Here is a 12,671-nt window from a genome sequence, read left to right as displayed (position 1 = left end):
GGCTAATCAGGCATGCCAATGGGCCAGGAATAATATTTATTCGTTCGAAGATATTTGGTCCACCATGAAAGATTTTGAGCCCTTGATGCAGCAGCACGCTTTGTGGCACATGTCTAATGTATTGATACCGCTATGGGAGCAGGGATATGGAGGTGTGGCTCCGGCGGTTTTACGAGATATACAGGCTGGAGCGTACAGAACGAATACGGGGGTGAAGGAAGTGATGAGTAGTCTGCGCGCGCTATTGCAATACAGGAATGAATTGCCCTCTGTTGGTACACCCCACTTCCCAGGTCTCCACCCAATGCGAGAGGTGCACCCTATTTTTCATCCCGAGGTCCCCGAGTTGTTAGACCCAGTCACGAGGGCTGTTACAAGGAACAGAATTGATGCGCATTTTCAGGAGCAATGGGTGTATACGCCATGGAAGAGAAGTGAGGTGTTGTCATTGAAGGCTCAGCTGCCGGATTCCAGAAAGAATCCGACCGCCTATTACAAAGAGCTTACGGAAGCGGCGTCTTCTACGGTGATGACGTTAGCCGATGTTGAATTGTTTTTCGGGCTTTTGGTCCCGGTTGATGTGTGGCGGCAGGTGAAAGGTACGGATCATAGGGAGGAACTGGGAGGTACATGGCAGGAGTTACAGGACTGGGACAAGGAGCGTAAGCCAGGGGAGAAGCCGAAGGATGAAATATTAGCTTTACCGGGGCGCATAATAAAGTATATGCACTCCCTTATTCCCCCGAAAAAGGTAGATTGGGACAAGTTGACGGCTTGCAAGCAGAAAAAGGATGAGGCGGTCTCAGATTTCTTTACGAGGTTTGAGGAAACGTTCATGGATTTTAGTGGACAGGATGTGTCACAGGATGGAGGGTTACGACTCTTTGTTAACAGGTTTGTCACAAATTTATTGCCTGAAATATCAGCTAGACTGCAAGCGTCGGAGAGCACGTGGACGACGTCCTCTCCTTCGGGAATATTAAGTATGGCGCAATATTACGAACACAGGGAAAATGAGAACAAGGACAAGCAGGAAAAGAAGGCTAAGGATTTGAAGACGAGGGTTTTGTTGCAGCAGGTGGCAAGAGGCAGAGGAAGAGGTGCGGCGCTGAGTCGCGGAGGTGGTTTTGGGAGAGGTGAGAGTAGGGAAAGGCTGGGACCGAACCAGTGCGCCAAGTGTAAGCAGGAAGGGCATTGGTGGCGAGACTGCCCGCTGCTCCAGTCAGGTACCGGTCCAGGAAGAGGACGAGGACGAGGTAGTGGTGATTTTGGGAGACAGGCTGCGCGATCAGAAGGAGGTGGGAGACCGGGAGGCAATTACTTTGACAACGGGACAGATAGACAACAGTCACAGAGGAGCGGGGGCCAGTATTACAACGATGATTACTCGGTGGACGATATGACAGGGTTCTCCCACAACTAGGACAGCGTAGGACAGAGCATGGGACCAGTACTTATGGAAGTTGATCAGAGGGGACCTTATGTCGAAGCCGACTTGCTGGGGTCTCAACAGAAATTTCTAGTGGATACGGGTGCAATGAAAAGTTCAGTGGCTCGTTCTCGGGTCCCAGGGGCGGCTCTGTCTGGCAAGAATAACATATCCGTGGGTTTCGCAGGAACTCCGGTGATTAGCCCCATTTCTAAACCTCTCACGTTAACGATTGGTCCTTTTACTGTTGATTCACCGTTTTTATTGACATCAAATTGTGGAGAAAATTTGTTGGGTTTAGATTTATTGAAGAGATTGCATGCCACCATTTATTGTTCTCCGGATGGCGTGTACCTTACTCTAGGCCCGAATGTTGCCCGCCCACTACAGTGCTTTTCAAAAGACGACCCGCTGCCACCCGAGTTCCGAGGCATACCCGACAGCTTGTGGGCTGTCAGTGATAATGATGTAGGGAAGATGGATAGTGCCCCGGTGACAATAAGAGTGAAGGTGGGAGCCAAACTGCCCAGAATTCCACAATACAGAATACATAGGGAGGGTGAGAAGGCCTTGTTACAAATAATTCAAGATTTAATACAGTCTGGAGTAGTGGAAGAGACTGATTCGAATATATGTAACAGTCCTATTTTGCCTATACTTAAAAGACGGTCACCTGATGCTACTGATAATACTCCTGATGTTTATAGATTTGTGATTGATTTGCGGCAAGTAAATAGAGTAGTGGAGCCACAATATCCGGTGGTCTCGGACATTACTACAATATTGACTATGATTCCACCTTCGGCCAAATATTTCTCTGTCCTAGATTTGAAAAATGCTTTCTTCAGTATTCCAGTACATGAGGAAAACCGTTATCTCTTCGGATTCTCATTGGCTGGCCGAAGCTTCCGCTTCAAGAGAATTCCTCAGGGGTACACTGAGAGTCCGAGTATATACAGTCAGGCTCTAAAGGCACAATTGGATGACCTGGAACTTCCACCTGGCAACCTCATGTTGCAATATGTGGATGATATCCTAATAGCATCGGATGATGAGCAGGGTTGTCGGGATGCTACTGTGAAACTGTTACACCATTTGGCAAAAAGGGGGCATAAAGTGTCCCTTCCGAAATTTCAATACTGTCGCACGGAGGTCACCTACCTCGGTCACCTCCTTTCGAAAGTGGGGAGGAGATTGACGCCGGAGCGCATAAAAGCGATCACTAACATGCAAATACCTAACACGCAGCGAGAGGTGCGCGCGTTCCTAGGCATAACATCGTATTGTCGTCAGTGGATACCTAACTATGCGTTACTAACAAAACCCCTATTGTATCTGACTACCAAAGAAGTGCGCGAACCCCTACCCTGGACCCCCGCATGTCAGGAAGCGTTTGAGTCACTAAAAACGTCTTTGTGTTCTGCGCCAGTTCTTGGAACACCTGATTACCAGAAGCCTTTTGTTCTTTACGTACACGAGGCGGAAGGTTGCGCGTTGTCTGTCTTAACTCAGTGTTTTGGGGGGAAGCAGAGACCGTGTGCGTACTTCTCTGCAATGCTCGATAATGTGGCAAGAGCGCTGCCGAGCTGTCTGAGAGCCACGGCGGCTGCTGCGGTCTCCATAAGGCAATCGGCAGGGCTCGTGCTGGGATCAGATCTCACAGTAATGGTACCGCATGCTGTGGACATTTTACTGAACAGGACACAGACGCAGCATTTAACAAGCGCTCGTCTGACGGGTTACGAGATGACTCTTTTTGCACCCCATGTAACAATTAAAAGGTGTGCCACATTGAACCCCGCCACCTTGTTACCTACCCCCACAGATACTGACACAAATGACGATGACATACATGACTGTCTGTATAGGACTGAGGAAGAGACAAAGGGGAGGGTGGATCTGACAGATAGGCCCATGGAAGAACCAGACGGGGAACTGTATGTCGATGGATCCTGTTTTAAATTACCAGACGGTACATCGACAGCAGCATATGCGATAACAACATTACAGACGGTGGTAGAGACTTCTAGAATACCTTACAATTCTGCTCAGGCTGCCGAGATTATTGCCTTACTGAGAGCATGTGAGTTGAGTGAGGGGTTGGATGTGAACATTTACACCGATAGCCAATACGCCTTCGGCGTGGCTCATAATTATGGGCGACTTTGGGCAGAACGGGGATTTCTGACGTCTCACGGACAACGTATACAACATGGTCCACTGATATTACGACTGCTAACGGCACTGACATTACCCAAAAGATTGGCTGTGATAAAATGTAGCGCACACAAGACAATAGTGGACGATGTCGGGCGAGGCAACGCTTTTGCCGATGAGACAGCAAAAGAGACTGCTAGAGAAAAATTACCACGAATGTTTGTGGCAGGGCCAGCACGATGGGTCCCAGATGTTCATATGTTCGCAGACACGGTACAGAGTGTCAAGAACATACAAAGCAAAGCGACGGATGAGGAATTGAGAGCATGGAAGGATGGGCAGGGACGACTGGATGCGGATGAATGTTGGACAGATGTGACAGACAAGAGACGATGGATGTTACCGAATGCGTATGTCCTTCCAGTAGTGACGATGGCACACGGGCCTGCCCATGTGAGTGCCAAGGGTATCTGCAAATTGTTAGACCCGGTGTGGAGCAATAAAAATATCTCTAAGATGGCCACCAATTTGGTTCGTCAGTGTATGGTGTGTTTGAGACACAATCCTGGAAAGGTTACCCCTGTCCCAACTGGAAATTTTGCACCCCCCTCTTTCCCTTTTGAGGTGATTCAGATGGATTACATCGAAATGGAAAGAGTCAATAACTTGAAGTACGTCCTTGTAGTCGTATGTGCTTTTAGTAGGTGGGTGGAGGCGTTCCCAACGAAAGACTGCACGGCCATGTCTACTGCGAAAATGTTGATAAAGGAGTATTTCTCCCGCTTCGGATTACCTAGGGTGATCTGGAGTGATAATGGCACGTCCTTTAATGCAGAATTAGTGAAACAAATTAGTAAAGGTTTGCACATATCGCAGAAGTTTCATTCAGCCTTACACCCTCAGGCAGCAGGACTCGTGGAGCGGTTTAATGGTACGCTCAAGCTCAAGATGGCCAAAATATGTGAGAGTACAGGTCTCCGTTGGCCAGATGCACTTCCCTTAGCTTTGCTTTCCACGAGAGTCACTGTAAATGCAAAAATGGGCGTTTCTCCACATGAAGTGGTATTCGGCCGCCCGGCCAATATCTGGGGAGTGCCTAGGCCTAAATGTTTTACTGAAATACCTTACCCTTTGTTGACAGATTATCTGTATGCTTTGACTAAAGATCTTCGTTCTATTCATCAGCAGGTAGCAGACACTCTGAAGCCGTTGCCAGAGGGGCCTGGACACACCATCCACCCGGGGGACTGGGTCGTCGTCCGAAGATATCAGCGGAAGTCTTGTTTGGAACCAAGGTGGTCAGAGCCGCGCCAGGTGCTCCTCACTACGCGCACGGCGCTTCGGATCGACGGCAGGAAAGCGTGGACCCATGCCTCTCATGTGAAGAGGGTCCCGCTCCCGTTGCCCTATGATCAATGGGTACAAGATGGCATCGCTGACCAGGAGTCTGAACATATCCCGAGGTATGTTCCTTTCTCGGATGCTTCACTGATTGGAGAAGAGTGAAGCGGAATTGAGAATACTGTGAGCTCTACCACTCCTTTTGTTGCTAGCAAAGAGATATCGGAAAGTTCAGCATCTGCCACTGATACACCTGCTTTGTTTACTGACCCCGAAGTGCCAGGGAGCACTCGCTATAATTTGCGGCCCCGAAGAAAATAAGCAACAGTGCTGGAATATGATGGACTAAATACTGGAAGAAGGGCTTAGTGGACATTCTGAAAAAGAAGATTTAGTGGTAGGGATGGACTTGTAAGAGCCCTGGTGTTTAGCCGAAGATTGTGTTCTTTGAGACTATAGAGTGGCGCGGGGCCCGAATTAAGTGCTTCCCTTGTTTCAAATTGTTGAACAGCGACGTTGGAGTAGGTATGGACGGTAAAAGCCTGCCTGTGAGGCTTTGAAGGACACAGGGAGAAGATCCCTTTTTAAAGGGTTGAAGAACCCCTCTGGCCGGTTGAGGATTGTCTGGGACTATTTTTTTAGTAACAGTGTGATTTTTATCTTTTTGATTTTTGATAATTTTGAACGATTATTCGAAATGTATCCCTTTGGGCGGCCCATTCCTGATGAGGAGCAGCCTTTTGCAGCTCCCCCGAGACGTGAGCCTGATTCCCCCTGGTTGGCCCTTCCCCGAAAGGGTAAAATAGTGGTTGTCATAATAATTTTAATTGCCTTTCTGGTGACTCTTGGAATACTGTTTTTCCTAGATAAACACTATCCCGTTCATACATTTGCACCCACACCTACTGCTGTTCCGGAACACAAAATGATCACTGTCGGTTATGGTGAGAGAATGATACGTAAAAATTATAAAGACAATGTTTTTATTAAGACTTTGCATCATGCACATGCCACTACCAACATGACAGATTGCTGGGTTTGTGGGCTTTTGCCTTCTGCTGCTTATAAGAAAGATAGATTCCTTGCTCTTCCTTTGACTCCGGTAAATAGTTGTGTGGGATGGTACACCCTTATAGGTCTTGTTAAATATTTCCAACAGCCAGATTCCCTAACTCCCCGGCTGCAGAATAGGGGGTGGACAATGACAATGCGAGTACGCCCTTTGCCTTCAGCTTCCCTTGGACGAATATATACTGAAGGACGTTTTGACCAGACCTTTATAGAGACATGTGAGAAAAAGTTGGGTCGATTCTTGACACCTAATGATACTGATCGACTTCGGGATAGTTTCATGAAATTGAACGCCACTTTGTCTTATAGGCATCCCCCTAAGAGTAACGACAGCTCCAAGTCTTTGATACCCCTGGCTGTGGTGGGTCCTTCTCCATTTTTCTGTATAGAGGGAAGGGGCCCCATAAAGGTTGGAAATAGCTCTTGTAATGTGACTGCTTCAATACGCCTGCCCGTTAGCCCCTCTTTGATTGCCCCACCCAGTGTCTATTTTGTTTGCGGTGAAAATGGGTACTTATGGTTGCCCGAGGGTTGGGGTGGGGTGTGCTACCTGGCTTATATGATTCCTCCCGTGTATGTGGCTCCCTCTGATTATCACAGAACTCATCGACGATTCCCCAGTCCCCAGGAGCAGCCGCAAGAGCAGCGTAAAAGGAGGGAACTTCAGGTAGATGACGTTGATCAGACGGATACTTCGTATCAACAATGGACTGATTTCTCTAAGGGTTTGCTTCCTTTCTGGGGCCCTATATTCAACAGTAGAGCTATTAGACGACTCTCTAGGGTAATGGAAAAGGTGGTTCTGATTGAGGCTGACATTACGACTAACATATCTGTTGAGGTTCAGGCTATGAGATTATTTACGATCCAGAATAGGATGGTCCTTGACGTCATACTAGCTGATAGGGGCGGGGCCTGCCGCGTCATCGGGACATCTTGCTGTGTTTATATCCCAGACTCCGCCCCGACTGTTAACTTGGCAGTACAAAAATTGCATAGATTAGCGACTGAACTACACCAAGACAATGGGACATGGTCTCTACAAGGGTGGCTCTGGGGTGCCTTTTCTTCTTGGGGTTGGAAAATATTGATGGGTTTGGTTGGAGTGATGAGTGTAATTCTGTCCTGCTGCCTTTGCATATATTGCCTCCCTCCATGTTGTTCAATGTGTGCTGCAAATATACGTCCGAAAAGGAAGTTACAGGGTCAATATGCCACTTCTATGATTACTGAAATTCCTGCTGATGCAAGTTGGTTGATGTTTATTGCAGAAGATGTTCTAGACTGAAGAGATACAGTCCTGCCCCTAGAATGGATGTCGGCACTACCTTTTTGCAAATAAATGAGGCTATAGTTAGCCAATGATGCTAAAAGGAGGGTCTGATAGAATTCACTTTTCGATGCCCTAATTACCCTATGATGACGTGCGAGTTAGCATCATATGGCTAACTAATGCAGTTCGTATATGCACTTATGCTGAATTCATATTCTTACTTATTGCTTATATTCAAATGTATGTGTGACCATATTAGTTTCTTAGCTTAGCCTGTGTGCCACCATTTTGTGTAACTCTCTGTGCCTGCGGGTTCTGCTCGCTCATGCCCCTCCCGCAGGAATACAGAAATATACTAAGACAGCAGTTTTCGTTTCTCGGCTTACTGTGGCCGAAACTAACACGCATCGTTATCTGTAATGTTCTCATGCCCAGAGACGCAGAAGCCTAGCTCCATGGCCTTGAGCAGAGATAATAATGTATCCCTTGCAGGTGCAGATGCCTGCTGTATGAGAGCATTGTCCACTGGTCTGAGGCTCGGTAACTTTCCACAAGGGGCGTACCCCATTTACTGTATTGCATTATAATGTATTGCTGTGATGCAGAGAGTCAGTCCTCTCGTTCGCACTCCTAGGAGTGAGGTCGGACAGGGCCCTCTCATATGAGTGTTGTTTGGCCTAATAAAGACTTTTGTTTATACTTCTCCACTGTCCGGCTGACTTCCTATAAGGTAATTATAGGTGAGTGCTGTAAGTCACTCCTGTGGATTTGAGCCACGCTTATCATAAGTCCCTGTGGAAGGGTATACTCAGATGTGAGTCCCTTGCTCACTGCACCATCAGGATTCAAGCAAGACGGGCCGAAGACGGCTGAAATGCCAGAAACCGGTCCCCGGAAGCTTGTTTCCTTCCCAGTATAAGAATTGGCTTGGTAGTTTAGTTTGCCCTGTTCCCATGATGCACTGGGCCAGGGACAGACTAATTTGCATATAGCCAGGTTCTGAGCTGGGATGGTGCAGTGAGCTAAAAAACGGTGATGGATCAAGCCCTGATCTTTGGACTGGGTAGGAGTGTTCTGCTTAATTCAGATACTCTGTCCATCACCACCCCCTTTTCTGAATCATTTTGTCCACCATAAGCGTGGAAGGGTATACTCAGATGTGAGTCCCTTGCTCACTGCACCATCAGGATTCAAGCAAGCCGGGCCGAAGACGGCTGAAATGCCAGAAACCGGTCCCTGGAAGCTTGTTTCCTTCCCAGTATAAGAATTGGCTTGGTAGTTTGGTTTGCCCTGTTCCCATGATGCACTGGGCCAGGGACAGACTAATTTGCATATAGCCAGGTTCTGAGCTGGGATGGTGCAGTGAGCTAAAAAACGGTGATGGATCAAGCCCTGATCTTTGGACTGGGTAGGAGTGTTCTGCTTAATTCAGATACTCTGTCCATCACCACCCCCTTTTCTGAATCACAATGGATAAGTGGGTTACAGCTCTTAAGACAGATATCCTTTTGTTACTTGCAGTTCATAAATTGTAATCCTACTAATATTGCACAGTGAGGTATGAAGGGAATGTGGCACCTACACCTTGTAACCTTGTCTTATGTAACACATCCTTTATATTTATGTACACACCCATGATTTATTGTCAATGTATAATCTGTACGTGTGATGTAAAGTGCCCTGACACATGCATTGGGATGAGTATTGCTAAAGCGCTATAAAAGAAATAAAACACAATAGTGTTTTTAAATTGTTATTTATGTAAATTCCGGGGTGACCAACACATCTGACATTCTAACAGTGTTTGCATATCTATTATATACAGGGACTGAACTAAGTCAAAAGCATTTCTAAGTACCTGTGAAGTGATAAGATGCAAGCCTTTGTTTCCTCTCCATAGCATCTAGGTGTGAGGCTCCAATACCTCCCAACCAGGATACTCCAACAAAGAGAGGCCTCATAGCCCCTTAACTCCGGCTTTTGTTTTGGGCGAAGCTGGAATCTGATTAGCCCCTTCCTCGCCTGTACATTGCTGCTTGGAACAAAGGCAGATAACGTGCAGGCGCTGCTGAAAGTGTCCCGCTGTCTAAAAATTACACTCGGACAGGTTTAGCATATTACTGTGTATTCTGGGAGAAGTAGGAACTGACCAATACAAATCCTGCAAGTGGAGTCAATAAGGGAGTGCAACTCTGGTGCCGTAAAAGCACAGTCATGTCACGTGCCGTTCACCTGAGAAGAGCCAATGCTTAGGCAGACTGCTTAGGCAATTACGACAAACCCCGGAAGACGAGAATCTACAAAAGGGTTTGTGAAATGAGAGATTATTGAAAAGGGATATATGGGCCTTCCAAAGTTCTAAACGGAAAGTGCTGTGGTCTCAATTACCATGTACTTCAAAGCCAAATGATTACAAAAAATTCTGGAAACTTATTAATAACATTGGAAAAGGCCAAAGGGCAGCCCACAATGAAAATATAAGTGAGGGTGATTGGGTTGAACACTTGAAGAACCACTTAAATGGAAGCACCCATGACACAACCATTCTAGATCTTCTCCAGGGGGACAACTGGGCCACTGACTCCTTAGCACAGTCAGCATAAGTCCCTGTGGAGATAACCAAGGTCATCAAAAAATCACGGTCCAATAGTGCCGCTGATCCACTCGACCTCAAGAAGGGCCATTTTCCTGGCCGCAATGTTTAACTCTATTTTGGCAGAAGGATTCATCCCTGGAAGTTGGAAAGGCTAGATCATTCACCTCATCTTTAAGGGAGGTGCTGCATCCTCACCAAGTAATTATCGCTTAATCACGCTATTGGATGCAGATCTTAAATATTTTTCTACTCTGCTGCTCCATGACCTAGATTATTTTACAAAGAACAATGGTCCTAAGCAATTAGTAGGTTATCACAAGATAGAATATAGATCTTGTTGGGTTACTATATAGATCCAATGTCCAGCCGGACATGGAAGTTTATTCATACAATGTTTGGGATCAAAAACAGGTACTTCGAACAACATAAATAGTGGGGCACAAGCCTATATAGTAACCCAACAAGGTCTATATTCTATCTTCTGATAACCTATTAATTGCTTAAGACCATTGTTCTTTGTAAAATAATCGTTACCTGTGGTCCTCAGCCAATTCTTTTGGGTCCCCTTGTTTGTTTAAATAAGCTCCATGACCTAGAAGCATGGGCATCAGCCACGAGCAGACTCCCATTCAATCAAACTGGGTTTACAAGGAGTCAAGGCACACTAACAAACCATATGGCAGTGGGGCTGATCCTCAGTACAGCAAGGCCACAGGTACCCCCTTTATATATGTTTTCTTGACTTCAATCACGTTTTGTATAAGGTGTTACAAAGGCCTTTGTAACACCTTATACAAAACGTGATTGCTATGTGATGTAATGGTGTCTTTTTGATTTTTCTGTACAGCTGCATCTCACACAGAAAACGTTTGTCTGCCTTAAAAGCCCTTCTTTGTCTGTAAACCTACCTTCTGTATTTGATCCGTTAGTGTTGGGCACAGGCTTGTGTACCACACTGGTGATTAGTTGAAGGTATTCTGTTTGAACTAAATTGTTTATTGAGTAAACTTGAAGACCTCTGTCCGGCTGGACATGTCACTCAGAATATAGAACTGATTCTGTCTATATTTATTGTTTCTTTTATTCATGAATGCATGGGACCACTGTTGTTTGAAAAAGTAAGTTCCCCGAGGTCCCCTGTTGACTAAATTGGGGCCCCTTGTTGTTGTAAATACAAATTGAAGTCAGCCTCCGAGGGTTCACTGGCTAATTTAGTCTGGTCTGAAATCAACCTTCAAAGGGGAATGGTGAATATAAAAAGTACCTCGAAAGAAGCATTGAAAAGTTCGAGTTGGGTCTTCTATGGAACCTCAATACATTTGTTCAAGCTTTTAAAATAGCAATAAACAAATACATTAAATTACAATGTTGGCTGGATGACAAAGATAAAGTGGCCAAGCTGTCACATGGATGGCTGGTGCTGAAATCCTAAGATGTCTAAAGAGGGCTCCTCTTCCTGGAATCCACCTACCCCTTGAATATTAAACAGAAATTACTGACACTAAGATCTAGTGATATACCAACTATAGACTGCTTTCCAAAGTGGAGGGAAGGTGGTCAAACGGGGGTAGGAGTCAGAAATGCTGTTTATGTCTTCAGGCAGGTACTACATTGCAGCAAGTTATCGGTATCTGCCTGCTCTAGGCCAACAGCGAGGAAGCATGTTGAACAAGCATTTACAATGCAACGGTTTCGCCTTTGTAAAAGTTAGAGCTATTGGCATTGTAAATGACAATTTTTTTATTTATGTGTTGGTTTTGAAAACAGATAAAAACACATACACCGCGCATTCGCTAGCACATACCCATGCACACACCCATTCAAAGCACACACCACTAATTCACATACATTCATGCAGTCGTGGCTGGCATTATGGGCGGGTGGAAATGGGGTTGTCGTGCCGCGGAGGGGATGGAGGGGAGGCGTGAGGGGTTTAAGGTAAAAATATATATAAAATAAAAGTTAAACTTACCATCCTGCTTTTCCTCAAGTCCCGAGACTCCCGACTCCCGCCGTCCGGCTTTTTTAATTCTGCAGGACTCGTCATCAGGAAGGCTGCAGGCAGCCTCCCTCCCCTCCACCATTCACAATGAGGCCGCTGCCCCACCCAGGTCATTTTCTCTCTGTATGCTACAGCATACAGAGAGAACAGGGAGAGTGGGCGGTGTTTCTCGAGAGCAGGGGGGAGTGGCTTGCCCACTGTTGTTCATACTATTGATCTACTGGGAGGGTTTAGGGTATTCCAGAATTGACCAGGCGCGCACCTGAGTAACCGCAAAGTTTAAACTGCTATGGAGTATAGAAATCCAGGCAAGAAGGGCGGGCGGTAATCCCTCACAACCGCTCAAGGTTGGATCAAGACGATCCACACAAATTGCACAATAACAACAAAGCCCCTGCACTGGACAAACAACAATAATGTCTGGGTGATTTCGAGTTTCGGTAGAATAGGTCAACCGTGCACATCGAGACTTTCAAAGTAAATAGACCATATAGTGCAGAAAAAAGAGTTCAAATGATGTAAAGTTCTTGGTATAAAACACCGGTTTATTGTTCCTCTGTACTGGCCAACACGTGTTTCATCGCAGGGAAACAGACTGCGAATCTTCAGGGCTGGATATAGATACAAAAGATGCATTTGTAAGGATGTTCTACACAAAATATATTAAAGTGGTTTGTGAAACCAGGGTGAAAAAATGGCATGCCATAAAGTGACACTGTGTCAAATTGTGACTTGAACCATATTGTACAGGTGACTTTAGTGAGAGTGAAATGTGATATTGGTTCTGTCATGTGTCAACAGA

At 46.0% G+C, this 12,671-nt stretch overlaps 1 long non-coding RNA gene across 1 annotated transcript in view; it reads right to left on the bottom strand.

Annotated features, from left to right (window-relative positions):
• The window catches only part of LOC147751064 (uncharacterized), a 125,126-nt gene that overhangs the window by 50,044 nt on the left and 62,411 nt on the right, over window positions 1–12,671 (bottom strand). The gene's annotated exons all lie outside the window — the stretch shown is intronic.

The sequence above is a fragment of the Lissotriton vulgaris genome, chromosome 1_1 (assembly GCF_964263255.1).
Source record: "Lissotriton vulgaris chromosome 1_1, aLisVul1.2, whole genome shotgun sequence".
NCBI classification, from domain to species: Eukaryota; Metazoa; Chordata; class Amphibia; order Caudata; family Salamandridae; genus Lissotriton; species Lissotriton vulgaris.
Note: the sequence above shows the minus strand (reverse complement) of the source record. Positions and strands in the feature narration are given on the sequence as shown.